The sequence below is a fragment of the Scyliorhinus torazame genome, chromosome 1, assembly GCF_047496885.1.
Source record: "Scyliorhinus torazame isolate Kashiwa2021f chromosome 1, sScyTor2.1, whole genome shotgun sequence".
In the NCBI taxonomy this organism is placed as follows: domain Eukaryota; kingdom Metazoa; phylum Chordata; class Chondrichthyes; order Carcharhiniformes; family Scyliorhinidae; genus Scyliorhinus; species Scyliorhinus torazame.
Genome location: NC_092707.1, coordinates 72090230 through 72106057, shown reverse-complemented (window position 1 = coordinate 72106057; position 15828 = coordinate 72090230). Strand labels below are relative to the sequence as shown.

Below are 15828 nucleotides of genomic sequence, written 5' to 3'. Positions count from 1 at the left end.
TTTTATTTTCAGCTATTTCCTGTACAAGACTGATAAAGTTTTATGAAGTCCAATATGCTCCTTAAGCTTTAAATTGGTGAATCCCTTTCTTGAAATGAACTGGTGACTTGGTTTGCAGTGAAGTGAGCCAAAAATGACTTTGTATTCATTTCAACTAACTAGTTTACAAAGCAGAAACGTTCTTTGCCTTAGTACAGAGGGGCATGAATTCAAGGGGAATTTTTTTCATCACAGCACTAGAATTTCCATTAGGGAACTTGAACAAAAACAATTTTGACTTTGTCTATGCACACCAGCTTGTTAACGTCTCCCAGTCTCTTTAGAATACCTATTTTCTGCTCACTAGATTTCTGACGTGCCATCTAATCTAACCTCATCAGACCATCTGATGTCTCACGTCAAGCTTGGAGAGATCTTGCAACCGAGTCTGTTTTTCAAGAATACTTCATTATGGTTTAAAAAATACATGAAATATCTCCGTATTGCGAAATTGCAAGCCCAGGGGCACCATGATGACCCAGTAGTGGAACTTTCCCAAACCACTGTTGGTTTGTGCGATCTCAGACCCTTGCATACATCACATAAGCAAATGCTGAATGAGAAAAAAAAGCCGCTGTAACTGACACAACTGGCTCCCTACAGACTGAGGGAATGGCATTAATGAGTTTTATTGCCTCTTGTGGCTCCAACTCTAAGTGGGTTCAAGGAGCTCCTGCCTCCCTGGCTGCAGCATGATTTGCTGTCGCTTAAAATGGTATCACTCTGGCTGTCCTTGTTATGCTTTTAAGTAGCTTGTGGTTCCCAGCTTGGAATCACAATACTTGGCTGTTTTTTTTCTCTCTGAAAAGCATACATATGAGTTGTCATATATCAGACTGCAGGAGTTTAGAAAGTTGCTTTTGATGTTTCCTCCTGTGGTAACCCTGGCTATGCCTCTAAAGGAGTTGATTGATGACCTATTTTATTTCTCTTTTTAAAAAAATCCCAGTCAGGGTGTTGTTTATAGAACATTAGGATTTACTGTATAGCCAGGAAGAGGGAATTTTTGACTTGCCTTTATTTAGCTTCAAGGTACTAAACTTGAACAGGAAGTGTTTCAAGTCTATTTATTTGACTTTATCGTTTTCAGGTTTTTGGGATCAAGTTACATGAAGTGATATGAGGTAAATTTAATTTCCTTTTTCACTTTATAAGTTTTTTTTGTTCCATACTATTCAGGGCACCGGAAATACATGTTCAAGGTAAATCCTGTCCGTTTATGTATTTTATTGTTATTTTTAAAGAATTTGGGTTTCTGGAAATTACGAATTTTGTGTTTTGTTTAAAAGATCTTCAATTTTAGTGCATGAAAACCTTGAGATTCATCAAAATAAGTGTCACATATAAAATATTATGAAATGAACTAAGTCTGTTCATTTTAATCGGCATGGGCTTGGAGGGCCGAAGGGCCTGTTCCTGTGCTGCACTTTTCTTTGTTCTTTTGTTCTTAATCTGCAGCAAAAAGCAGTCGGCACTGATCTTTTCAATAATTCACAGATCTTAATTTCCAACGAATCTTGGTTAATTATGGTGCCTTCCATATATTATTAAAATAGCTTGTAAAGTGGACGTGGCCCTAAATTCTCTGAGAGCTGATTGGGATGTATTTCTGAGGCTATAGGTTTACGCAGATCTGGTAGAAGTGGTTGACATGGAAAATAGAAGCAGGAGGAGGCCATTCAGCCTTTGGGCCTGCTCCCCATTCATTACGATCATGGCCGATCATCGAGTTCAATACGCTGATCCTGCCTTCCCCCATGTCCCGTGATCCCTTTTGCCCCGATAGCAAGTAAACCACTTTGACCAGGTCAACCAACTTGACCTTCAAGAACATGAAGTTAAACGAAGGTACAACTCCAGTCAGCACAGTGGCTCTCAGGACTGGCTTCCTTTTACAGCCTCAGAAATACATTCCCATCAGCTCTCGGAGAATTTAGGACCAGGTTCACTTTACAAGCTATTTTAACAATACGCGAAGGGCACCATAAACAAACAAAAGATTTGGTGGAAATTAAGATCTGCGAATCATTGAAACGATCAGCTGCTTTTTTGCTGCAGATTAAAATGAACGGACTTACATCATTTCACAATTGGCCCAGAACTTCCTTGTGTGGCCTGGAGGAGAAATCCTGCTCCTTCTGGTGGAAAAATAAATGTTTTTTTAACCTCCCTTCTCAGGCCTTCACTAAGAATCCAGTAGGTTTCACTGGTTGAAGGCTGCTTCTCCAGCTAGTAGACCATTCGACTTGCCTCTGAGTGATAGGATGTCAATGAGCTCACATTAATGAGGAATCAGTATGAGTCACATAAATACCTCAATGGCCCACTGTTAAAATTGGTCAGAGTGGGGAAACTCTCGGTTTAACACCTATTCAGCTCGATTCGCACCAGTTGAAAGCAGTTAACTTCTGCCCCATTGTCAACAACCCCCTCATAATATTTCCTTCAGGAGAACTGTGATGGATCTGCTCATACCTTCCAATTTTATGGGGTAATTTAAATGTAACCTAACAGGAAGCTGACATTATTTTTCATGGGGTGTGGATATTGCTGGCAGAGTCAGCCTTTGTTGCCCATCCTTAATTGCTCCTGAGAAAATGGGGGTGAGACAGAGGTGGGATTCTCCGACCACCCCGCCGGGTCGGAGAATCCCCGAGGGGGCGGCGGTAATCCCGCCCCGCCTCCCCGACGCCGGCTGCCATATTCTCCGGCGGCGGTTTTCGGGCAAGGGAGGGGTTCACGCCATGCCGGTCGGGGGCCATTGGCAGCGGCCCCCGGCAATTCTCCGGGCCCCGATGGGCTGAGCAGCTGTCGGTTTCTGGCCAGTCCCGCCGGCGTGGATTAGACATGGTCCCACACGGTGGGACCTGGCAGGTAAGTCGGCTGGGGCGGTCCTCGGGGGGCGTGGGGGAATCCGACCCCGGGGGGGGGGGGGGCCACGGTGGTCTGGCCAGCGATCGGGGCCCACCGATCTGCAGGCGGGCCTGTGCCGTGGGGGCACTTCTTCCTTCTGTGCCGGCCCCTGTAGGGCTCCGCCATGGCCGGCGCAGAGAAGACACCTCCCTGCGCATGCGCTAGAATACGCCGCTGCTCCGCGCATGCGCGGGATCACGCCGGCCCTTTGGCGCATGCGTGGACTCGCACAGTCCCTTCGGCGCCAGTTGGCGTGGCGCCAACCCCTCCGACGTCCTCCTAGCCCCCGGAAGTGCGGAGAATTCCGCTACTTCCGGTTGGCCTGACGCCGGAGTAGTTTGCGCCGTTTTGACCCCGGCGTCGGGCCATCATGCCCATTTCGGAGAATCCCACTTCTGATGTTAGCCATCAGTTTTACCCTAATAAAAATATGCTGGACGTACAATGGAGTTGACCCAGGGTATGTCAAATTCAGTTGACACCAGCTGTGTTTTATTTCTAAATTCCAGAATTTATTTCCATTTTTTATCTTTTCATTGTCTCATCAGATACGAAAATCTAAACATTTTTATCTACTCAAAAGCAATTTTTCTTAATCTGTTCTTTCAAGACTCTGCTTCTCTTCCTTATTCTGTTGTCAGAATATATATTGGAGACAGATGCCTGACAAATACTCCATTCACACTGTGGATAGTGTCCAATATAACATCCATGGCATTGGAACTTTGTATGCAGTCCTGGAGTGGGAAGGATATTCAAGTTATGGAAAGGGAAAATGAAAATTCACTCGGATTACAGCTGTTATAATTAGGAAGAAAGATTTTTAAAAATCAGGATTATTTCTACTTGAACAGACGTTAGGTGGGGAGGTAATAAAATAAACTCACCGTAGTCCCAGATGACCATAAGCTGTTTTCCCCTCTGAGGGAGAGAGCTGACTGGTGGTGATTTAAAAAAAAATGTTTTTATTCAGTTTGTTAAAGTTATACATAAATCACAAGCAATAACAGTAACAATTTCTTTCCAACAACAATAACAAACTTCCCCTTTTCTCTCCCCAATTTTATTAACAGCTAATGGTGATCAAATTGTTAAAGTATAAAATGAACGGTTGCTATCTCCGGTAAAATTCTTCAATTCAGCCCTTCAGGGTGTTTTCAAATTTTTCGAAATATAAAAATGCCATAAAATCTCCAAGCCATATTGAGGCAATGGGTGGAGAAAATGATTTCCAACTCATTAGTATCAGCCTGCGAGCAATTAGAGTAGTGAAGGCAAAAACATCAGTCCCAGTCCCTGTTTGTAGCTTCGGTAAATCCGATACCCCAAATACGGCTATTAGAGGACAGGGATTCAGTTTAATTTTTGAATGGCCGACATGGTGCTGAAAATCCAATGAGTTTTGGACATGTGAAAATGATTTGCAGGGCCAGTTCCACACCGTTCACACTCATCTTTAACAAACATTCTACTCATCTTGAATTTGGTTAAACAGGCTCTGTGCACAACCTTCAATGGTATTAATCCTAATCTAGCACATGATGATATTGCATTAACCCTTCGTAGAATCTCGACCAGTCACGATTTAACCTGAGGATCACAACACCTCAGGCGAGGGGCAAGATTGAGAAGGTGGGAGCTTCATGAGTAATCTCAGCCGGTATGGGAATAGAACCAATGCTGTTGGCCTCGCTCTGCATCACGAACCAGCTGTCCAGCCAACCGAGCTAAACCAGCACAGTGGGCAGAGGCTTTCCAATTTCTGAAAGACTTTGAGGGGAAATAGTGACAGATTGTTCTCATCGATTAGCAAATTGGTGACAAAGAACCACCAGAAAATTAGAGAAGGGAGTTAGAAAATTTTATTTGTCACACAAAGTATTATTGTAATGTAGAGTGCTTTGCCACAAATATAGGCAATGTCTAGAACAACACTTAGAAGGACAACATTTAAAAGGTGAATGTTTGAAAGCAAAGAATATCAGGGAATGCCAGGAAAGGATAAAGAAGTAGCAAGCTCAACGACACCTTGTATTTATGTAACAGCTTTAATGTAATGAAATGTCCCAACACACCTCACAGGAGCATTATAAAACAAAGTAGAACACCGAGCTACATTGGAGATATTGGCATAAAACCAAAATATTGCAAATGCTGGAAATTCAGAACTCGGGAGAAGAGTCATACAGACTCAAACCTCTCCGCGGATGCTGCCAGGAAACCTGTTGAGATTTTCTAGCCATTTCTGTTATTATTTTGGGAGATATTTGTCAAAGAGTAGGTTTTTAAAAAATAGCTTAATGGGGGAAAGTGAGGTAGTGCTCGGGGCAGAGGCAACAGAAGACACATCCACCAGTGGTGGAGCGGTTACGATTGGGTATGCTCAAGAGACCAGAATTAGAGGAACCCAGATATCTGAGGGGTTTGTGGGGAGGAGATTACAGAAATAGAAACATAGAAACACAGAAAATAGGAGCAAGAGTAGGCCATTCGGCCCTTCGTGCCTGCATCACCATTCAATATGATCATGACTGATCATCCAACTCAGTAACCTGTTCCCACTTTCCCTCCATATTCTTTGATCCTTTTAGTCCCAAGAACTATAACCCCATCTTGAAATCATGTTTTAGCCTCAACTGTTGCCTGTGGTAGCGAATTTCATAGGCTTACTATTCTTGGTGAAGGAATTTCTCCACATCTCAGTCCTAAAAGGTTACCTTGTATCCTTAGACTAAGACCTCTGGTTCTGGACACTCCCACCATTGGGAACTCATTTCAGACACACTGACACATACACATGATTAAATACAGATGAAGTTAATATACTGTTACAGCTTATAATCTCAGTCTTCTTTGTGGCAGGACTGTAGTTTCTTCGATGCAAAAAACAACTTTTCTGTGTGCAACCCTGAAATAAATTCAATAAAATAGAAACAATACTGAACTCTGAATATTGAGTTGAGGGGCGCGATTTACTGGCCCATTGGAATCGGATTTAGAGTTACAGGAGAGTGAGAGAATGTGCTTTCCAACTTGGGAAAAAATTGAGAGATGGTTACAGGCGCTGAAAGGTAGGGAACTGAGACAGACTGTAGCAGCTAGGGAGACTTTATCCCATGGTCATTTAGATATCCTTCATCCAGAAACAAGCTTCATTGTCCTAAAATATTCCCAATGTATCCCCATGTTTGAAGACGAGGATGTGGAAATTTAATGATACTGGCAACTCAATTACAATGACCAGCAGAGATTTGGACATTCCTGATACAAGGTCAGCCAGTAGGAAAGGCCCACATGGCTCATTCTGAGCTGCCTAATCAGACCAAAGCTGTTATTCTCAGAGCCTATGAAGTACCAGCGGCATATCGCCAACAATTCAGGCATTCCCCTAAAAAGCCCAGATGGACTTCCCTTGAATTTGAGGTAATTAAATGGTTAGCTTTTGACCGGTGTGTGTGTAAGCCCTCAAAATTGACCACACCTATAACACATTAAGGCAAGTAATTTGGTTGGAGGAGTTCAAAAACTGCCTCCTATACAGCCTCAAACTCACATAGAGAATAAAGGATTTCAAAAGTATGAGAAGCAGCTATCATGACTGATGAATACGATTTAACCCATAAACCAAAACAAATTTTGATCCATGAACACTTGAAGAGTTACTTTCTTGGAGAAATAACAAGTAGGTAGATGGAACAGAAATAGACTTTAGAGGAAAGAAGAGTTGGGAAGACAGGGATGATCAATCCCCAACTTTAAAAAGAAAGACCATGGAAAATAAACCAGCTGTAACCCACCCAGCTTGTCTTCATGCCTGCATACATCAAAGAAAATGTTTGGTTAACCAAGAAGCCAACAGGGTCAGAACCGTGCCCATAGCCTTAAAGTACCAGACTGAAATGGAGCAAAGGTAGGACAGAATACCTGCCGAGGCTTCTTGCAAAAGAGACAATGACTCCTTTTGTATTGCAAGGTCAAAGAAGTTAAATACCCAATTTCAGAGATACACAGTGTGTTTGCAAACATTGCTTATAGCTGAAATGCCACCCAAAAGCAGGACAAATACCACAATGCCAAAAGCAGGACAAATACCACAATGCTAGTGAAATGGGTGCTGGCACATGTTTTAAAAGTTCCCCTGATAAAAAGTTGACTGCAGAGTAAGTAGGTCACTGATGTAGTGATGGCCAGTGTTGTGCTGAGCTTACTCTTGAAGGAGTGGGCCTATTTTGGGGGAATGCCTTGGTGAGATACCTGGCACTGTGTCCAGAGGGTCAAATGCAGTCCATGGAGAATGGTGGGCAGAAGGGAACCAGAAGATATATATTCAGCTGCAGAGAGACGAGGAAGTCCCTAACACCCTCCAGGGAGCAGTAGAGTCAATAAAGATTAAAGAAATAGAAGTAAAATTAGAGGACGTTCCAGAGAAAAGCAGACAACTTATTGAAGTCAAGGGGACTATTGTAGACCACAAATGAGTCCAGACCGATTTAGCAAAAAGAAATGGTTTATTGTTAAGCAATTCTATTTACAATATATATCAGATCCCAGCTGGGTCTGCTCTATCGGTTCCAAACCTGGCAGACTTTTTACAGATCATGAACGATCTCATGCTCCTCGCCCTCTCAGCGGGGGAGCTGGTATTCGGCGAGACTCACAGGGAGACTGATTGCTCCAACCCCAGAGGTCTTGTATGGGTTATAACACATAAAGGCTACTTTTGTGAGGGCCACGAAGAATACAGCACGAGTTTTAAGGATACAAAGTAATAACATTTATTTACAATAACATATTGTTGATCTTTTTAACCTTAGTCTATTGGCTCTGATTACGTCACCTTTGCTCACGAGTTGCCAGGTATCTTTATGATGCCGCCACGTGGTTCAAGTTCAGGTTATGATTAATAATACAGCACACCGCTTAGTAAGGATTAAAACAACGGTCATTTATTACATACAACAAGCAATATTAATACCCTAATACTACTTTCTATATAATAAACCTATCACTACTGGCCAATACTTAACTTAGGAAGAGCCCACCAGGTCAGGGAAACGAATGGCTTATCGAATCGGATCTGGCCCGCAGGATTCAAAAGGATGATACGGGTCAATGGCTAGGAGTCTTTATCGGATAACGATCGCTGGATTCAAACTTACAGTTGCCGGTTGCTGTTCTTGCGAAGGTCTCGAGCAGGCGAAGAGGAGAGAGAGAGAGATCTGAACTTGGCCCCTCACTTTCATAGGGCCCGGGGCTTCCCGCCTCCCGGGGCGGCCCTTGACCCTGAGTCCCAAGTGATTGGATTTGTCCCCAATCTCTGGGGTCGATGTGTCCAATGGTGAGGCGATTCCTCGATTGGGGGGTGGTCGTTCACCTGTCTTTGTTTCGGCCACTGCAGGCGCCGACAGGTCTGGCCCAGTATTCAATTGCTAATATGTTGCAATTGTTCCCGGGGATAGCCGATTTAACTGCAGATGTCTGGATAGATGGGCTGCAAACAGTCCTGAATGTAACTGCAAATACCTGGGTTGATGGGCTGTTGTTAGCCCTGAATATCGATCTGGGCTAACTTCCCCAGAGCCGAATATGCAAACCTGTCTGCAGCTGCCTGCCTGTGTCTTCTTGGCTGCTTTTCCCAGCAGTCTTTCGGGTTAGCCATTTCAAACTGGGTTTTGGCCAGATTAATCGGAACGCAGCCATTTTACGTGGCTACATCCTGCCTTGTGATCCTAACGCAAAGCGTGAAGGATCACATAAATGTTGTCCTCTTCGTTCCATGACCGGGGGGGTGGGGGGCACCTCCTACATGGCCACTACTCTGACCCTAGCTATGCACAAAAATTTACCTAAACAATTCTTGAGGGCGCTACGTCAGGCAGGGGCATGTATTTATAAAAAAAACAACTGGGAACCTCTAATTTTACCTAAACAATTTTTCAAGCATTATACAATCTTATCTCTCTAAACATACAATAACAGTCACAACCTTTAATATATTCTTTCCTGGCTTGGCAGTCAAGTTCAGGATCATACATTTCCATACATTTTCTTTTTATTTACAGGAAAAACCGCCAGTGCATGTTTTATTATTCATATGTCGCGGGGGTCTGGGGTCTGGTCATAGGCGCATATCGGGGATCGGATCCGATAGACCGGGGTTCGAGCGCGGTACGCTCTCCTTTTCCACTTGCGGAGGCACATGGTCTGTACTGCACAACTGAGTATAGCCAATGCCAACAGTGCCTCAATGATGTACGATAAGGAGTACCAAGTTATGAACTTGGCACACCAGGATAATGCAGCGTGGTTGGTGACTGGGCCCTCGGTATTACTGGGCCGTGAAGTGTTAAAAGTAAAGGGATTTGGAGTGATGGGGTCCGCGTTCCCGCGCAACCAAAAGTCCAGCACAAACATGTTGAGCACGAAGAAAGGAGTCCTCATGGCTGTCTTCTTTCTTTCCTTTTCCTGTGTTCGCTGGTTTTCTCCGGACTTGGAGCTTCTGGAGTTCTGTAAGACAAGCGTAGTGTGTGTAAATACTTTGGTTTAATGTCTGGTGTGTTTGTGTGTCTGTCCTTCTTGGGGCCAATTAAACCCTTATAATTGGTCACAGTATGTGACTCTCCCCCCCCCATTTTTTTTTCCAAAACAAATGTTTGGACACGGCACACTTCCCAATGGTGGACCAGTGCTAGGTTTATCATCCAAATGTTCTAGGATGTAAATAGCATGTACCCAAAGGTTGCCTAAATAAAATAAAACTGTTTTTGAAAGAAAAGTTCGAATGAGGTGCGTGTGGGCCGCGACGGGTAAGATTTGGGTGGAGTCCCCGGGTAGGACGGCTACCAATACCGTATCTTCCCTACCCGAGCGTTTTTGACCAACGGGGGGGTCCCCAGGCAGGGCGGGTCTCACGCCGTTTCTCCACTGCCTGAGCAACCAAAGAACGGACAAAAATGTAGTCATCATGGTGGGGTTACTGTTCTGATTCTACCATCCAATCAGAAGAGTAGCTACGATCGGGCGTCTGAGGCAAGTCCTCAGAGGTATCAGCCGACTGGGCGTGTGGCGGTGGTGGGTGTCTGAGGCAAGTCCTCAGAGGTATCAGCCGACTGGGCGTGTGGCCGCGGTGGGTGTCAGTGGGAAAAGTTAAAAAGTTCAGGTGAATGGGTGTGTGGTAGTGAGAACGGTCTCCTGTAGGACGAACAACATTTAACAAACAGACAGACAACGTAAAACATTCTGCAGGTTCCATCAGGAAGGACAACACTTTTCACCAAGTGTCTCCTTTAAATCATCATGTGGACACCTCAGTTCTCGGTTGCGAACAGGGTCGCAAAAGGGTTGGCGGAGTCAGGCCCGAGGTCGTCACCTTCTCCCGGGTGTCAAACTCTGGAGTGGATCTGGGCGGAAAGGGCTGCGTGGTATGAGTTGGGATCGTCCTCGTCGTTGCAGACGAGTCTGCAGGAGTTGTCGCGGTGCCAATGAGTGGTATCGAGTTGGGTGGGGACAAAGTCGGGGTCGTCCGTGTAGTTCGGTGGTCGGTGGTGGGGTTTATTTAAGTAGGTGATGAGGAAGGGGTCACTGGAGTCGAGGTCGGAGTTGCTGGGTGTGGGACCAGGATGGTAGGGAGGCGTGCTGTGGCTGTCGTCAGAGTCACAGTCGCTGTCTGTGCCGCTGCAGTCTGTGGGCGTTCCGGGGCGGAGCGTAAAGGTCGTGGGTGGAGTCGGTGGCGAGTCCGTGTCTGGGCTGGACGTGGAAGGGGTGGGAGTGGTCACGTTGGATGTGGGCGGGGTTTGGTCAGCTGCGTCAAGCATGACGTGGTGGGAGTGGTTTGACTGTGCTCCATAAACCTTGAGCTGGTTTATGTGAAACCATGCAGTCTTACCATTTTGGTATTTAATTTTATATACCGACGGGCTTATTTTGTCCGTAATTGAATAGGGACCCGAGTATTTTGGAGACAGAAACGTGCTGGGGTTGTACACGCTGTCCTATGTTGTACTCCGTGGCATGTACTGCCTTAGCAAAACAGGCCTTGCTCTGTTTTCTTTTAGTGCCCAGTTTAACAGCGGCTGCTAGCTGAGCCGTTTTTATATTTGGAAGTTGGCCTTCTCGTGGGTGAGGGCCGTGACTTCGGGGCTGGTTAGGTCTAAACCTCGCAAGTATTCTGTCCCTTTCATGGGGCGTCCGGTCATGAGGGTGTGCGGGGTGAAACCTGTGGAGGTGGAAACAGTGTTGCGCAAAAACATCAGCGCAAAGGGGAGGACCGAATCCCAAGTGGTGTTTTGCTGGACCATTTTTCTAAGGGTGGTTTTTAGGGTCCGATTCATGCGCTCCACTATACCACTCGACTGAGGGTGGTACGCAATGTGAAATTTTTGAGTTATGCCAAATATCGTGAGGACGTTCTGCATGACCCGTCCCGTAAAGTGAGAACCTTGGTCCGATTCAATACTGCGGGGGAGTCCCCATCTTGTGAAGATGTGGTGGGTTAGGATTTTGGCGGTGGTTTTCGCGGTGTTGGTGCGGGCTGGAAATGCTTCCACCCACTTTGTAAAAGTGTCAATGACCACCAGAACATATTTATAGCCATTCCTGCAAGGGGGCAATGGACCTATAAAATCGATCTGGAGGTTAGTCCAGAGGCCGTTAACGGGGCGGGTGTGGCTGAGATGTGCCTTTTTGGCATACCTATCTGGGTTGTTTTGCGCGCAGATGAGGCAATTTCCGATGTAATGGGATACATCCTCTTTAAGATTTGGCCACCAACAAAGCTGCTTGAGGTGGGCTGCGGTGGGTTCTATTCCCTGGTGTCCATGGCCGTCATGGAATAGACAGATCATCTGATTCCTATCTTGTACAGGAACCACGTAAAGGCTGTCTTTTAGCACCACACCATCATGTGTGGTTATGGTATTCCGGAACCTCTCATATGAGGCTGGAAACTTCCCTCTCACGATCTCAGTGAGAGCGCGATCCTGCTTCTGGGCCGCTACTAGATCCTCGATCCTAGTCTGCACGACCTGAACTGCACTCACTGGCGCACTCACTGGGGCGCTCCCGGGGGGCTTCCAAAAGTACCCATGCCTGGATCCTGCCTTAGCCAGCGCGTCGGCTTTTACATTTCCGGGGGGGAAGAACGATGGTGGCTGCGGACCTTTATAATGCCAAAAGTCCTGTTCTTGGCCTTTTCCAGAATATGGCGGAGTAATGGGGCTGAGGGGAGGGGTTTTCCATCCGCGGAAACAAATCCTCTTGTTTCCCAGAGGGGCAGAAATTCGGTGAGGCTGTTGCAGACGTACAGACTGTCTGAATATATGTCTGCTGGGCTGGGGAAGGAATCTGGGTGGTCTACAATGTAGGCGATGGCCGCAAGCTCTGCTGCCTGCGCGCCTAAGTGCCCGGGCAATTTTAATGCGATTTCTTCGAGGGCGCGTCCCTGCGCGTCCTCCACATAAATCCCACAACCTGTTATGCGTTGCCCATCCAGGATTGTGGAAGATCCATCCACATAAATCCTGATGGGATCACACGTGTCCGGGTGAGGGGGGTTCTGAGATGGAGTGGCTAGTTTTCTGGGGGGTGTTCTGGCTATAAAGGGGCCTGTATTATGGTGGGCCGAGATGATTTCACGCTCATGGGGGGTTCCGGGATATTGTAGATTGTCCGCTAAGTATGTGTGAGTCGTTGTCCATTTTACTGTGATGTCCTGTCCTTGTAAGAGAAGGGCCCACCTAGCAGCGCGGATTTGGCTGACGGTACCGTCTTTAAGTCGTCCGTCCAGTAAAAGTTGTGTGGGGGGGGGTGTTCGGTCAAGATGGTGATGGGGTTCAGTCCGGTAATGTAGGAAAGGTACTGGACTGCCCCGAAAACTGCGAGCAGGTGCCTCTCACAGGCTGAAAATTCCTGCTCCACAGCATCTAAAATTCGGGAGGCATAAGCTACGGGACTTAGCTGGTCGTGCCGTTCCTGCAGGAGCACGGCTGAAAGGGTGCGGTCTGTGGTCGCTACCTCTATGGCGAAAGAGGAAAGCGGGTCGGGAACTTATAGTGCGGGGGCGGCTATGAGTGCCTGTTTTAGTGATTCCACAGCCTCCGTATGCTGCGGAAGCCATTCCCAGGGGCTTCCTTTCTTTAGGACGTCCGAGAGGGGCGCTGCCTTGCTGGCGAAACCGTCAATGTGGTTTCGGCAGTAGCCAACCAATCCTAAAAACGACCGGAGGGCTGCCACGTGTTGGGGAAGGGGCAATTTAGCGATCGAGTCAATTCTTTTGTGCTCGATCTCGCGTTTGCCGTGTGTGATGATAGTACCCAAATATATCACCATTTCTTCCAATATTTGGGCCTTTTTGGAGTTTACTTTACATCCAATTGACTGTAACAATTCCAGGAGTTTGGACAGAAGCTCAATGTGCTCTTCCTTGGTGTCTGTCTGCAGTAATAGGTCGTCTACATACTGTACCAGACATTCGGGGCGAGAAGATTTTGCTAGTCCATTTGCCAGCTGTCGGTGGAAAATGGAGGGGGAGTTGTGGAAGCCTTGTGGCAGGCATGTCCACGTGTACTGCTGAGCTCGGAAAGTGAAGGCAAATTTGTACTGGCACGCCTTTGCCAATGGAATGGACCAGAACCCATTACTGACGTCCAAAACCGTGAAATATCGGGCATGGAGTCCCTGTTTGAGCATGGTCTCGGGACTTGTTGCAACGGTGGGGGCTGCTGCGGGGGTGACTTTATTGAGTTCCCGATAATCAATGGTTAAACGCCATGATCCGTCGGGTTTCCTTACTGGCCAAATCGGGGCATTGTTAGTCGAGGCTACCGGTCTTAGGACGCCCTGTTCTAACAAGCTTTCTATGACCTTTAGGATTTCTCCCTCTGCTTCTAGGGGAAATTGGTACTGTTTCTGGGGTCTTGGGTCCGGTCCGGTTATCTGTATGGAGCCGGTCATTCGTCCACAGTCGTGTTTATGGGTTGCAAATGCTGCCCTGTTTTTCTGCAGGACTGCCCTAACCTGTCTGTCCGTGCTGAGTGTGCTGGGGTTAAACCAAAACTCGCCTACGGCGCTGATTTTGTTCATGTAGTCCCCTATATTGAGTGTTGCGGGGGCTCTAGCGGATTTCGCCATCTACCAGACACACTGGTTGACTGGATCGAAGGAGAGGTGGTGTGAGTTCATAAAATCGATTCCTAAAATGTGCTCTGCTGTTGGGGGCAGGTCGACTAACACTACGGGGTGCTTTGTATTAATAGTTCCGATCTGGATGGGTACAGGGGTCGTGATATGCCCCTGTTGTGAGTGGCCTGTGAAGCCGCTGAGGGTGATAGTGGGTGTGGTGGGCCACGTGTCCTTACCAAGGGTGGAGGAATTTAAGGTTGTGCGGGACCCTCCTGTGTCCTAGAGAAGCTCGATCGGCTGTCCCCTAAACTTTGCTGCGACTACGGGTCGTCCTGACCTATCCCAAAGGGTATCGCAGACCCAGCTGGGTGAGCCTATACACCGTCAGACTGTTCCGGTCACGTCTGTCTGATCGGACTGGGCGCTAACGCTGTGTGTGGGCTCTGCCTTTTTCTTATTGGGAGTGCCGGTCTGATGGGCTCTCTGTGGGTTTTTAGGGCCATTGCATTCTCTAGCAAAATGTCCCAAGTGTCCGCAATTGTAGCACTCTTGCGGTTTGGCTGGGGGGCTGTTCTTTCCCTCGTTTACCAAGGCGGGGTTGTGGAGAGTGGGTCTTACTGCCTGCACGTCTGCGGCGGCTTGGTTTTCCTCGGGGGTTCTAGTTGCTGATTTGCCATGAGCCGCTTGTTCCCAAACGCGGGACAATCTTTTGACCACCCACTTTTCATTATGAGCCTCCTCCGAGGGGTCATAATTGCTCCAGGCATTCTGTCCTGCTTCCGTGGCATGGGAGATAAGGGTGTGGGTCCATTTGGCCATATTGTCTGGGGACAAATGGGCACGATCTACGTTGCCGAAAACGGCTTCAAAATGAATCCACAAGCGTCCTGCGAACACTGTGGGGTGTTCAGACTTTTTCTGTCTGCATTTATTCAGACCGTCTACGGGGTCGCCCCGGTTGCACCCAATCGTTTCCAGGATGGCGGTATGCATTTCTGCAAGGGTGCCTCCTCCTACATTCTGTGGGTCGGGAAGGGCTGCTGCGACAGATGGGTCTAAGCTGAGGACCGTGAGCTTTACCTGCTCTTTCTCACCCACGCCGTACATGGTCGCCTGGTGTTTGACGGTGGCAAAGAACTGGTGGGGGTCTGAAGCGGGGAGGAACGGTGTGATTTTGGCACACGCGTCCCGTAATTGGGTCACTGTGAGGGGGGTGGAATATAAGACCTCCGCCTCGTCTGCTGTGGCGGTGCGGTGGGTTGTTACAGGGTTCATGGGAGCCTGTATTATCTGTTGTGTGGGGGGTGGGGGTGCTTTCCTCCTTTGGGGTTTTCCCTGCGCACATGTTCCCTGAACATATCTCTGCGCTGTCTCTTGCAATTCTTCCCAATCAGGGCCGTCTTCCTGGTCGAAACTTTCCCCAAAGGTTTCTTGAAATCCCTTTTGGACAGAAAGCAGTGCTTTCAAGTCTGCAATCTGCTTTCGGCACTTTGCATGGTCCAAAGTACTCTGCCTTTGTTCCGTGGTTGTGGCATGGAGCGCTCTCAAGGCTGCCTTGAGATCACTGCATTGTTTCTGGAGCGTCTCTACCTGGTTTTCTGTTTCTTTCTTTACCAGGACTGCACGCTGCAGGTCCTGATAAGCCTTTTCATATTGTGACTGGAAACTACTCAAGTGCGCCAGACAAGATTGGTGATCCCGTTTGGCGTCAGCCACCTCTTCGTCCTTTGCTGCTAATTTCCCTTTTAACTCCAGATT

The 15828-nt window shown here is 47.2% G+C and overlaps 1 long non-coding RNA gene across 1 annotated transcript in view; it reads right to left on the bottom strand.

Moving 5' to 3' along the window:
- Positions 1-7441: 7441 nt before the first annotated feature.
- LOC140429517 (uncharacterized) overlaps positions 7442-15828 on the bottom strand; it is a 31163-nt gene continuing 22776 nt past the window's right edge. The window contains exon 2 of the long non-coding RNA XR_011949108.1: positions 7442-9459. This is a non-coding gene — a long non-coding RNA (uncharacterized lncRNA). The remainder of the gene's footprint in view (positions 9460-15828) is intronic.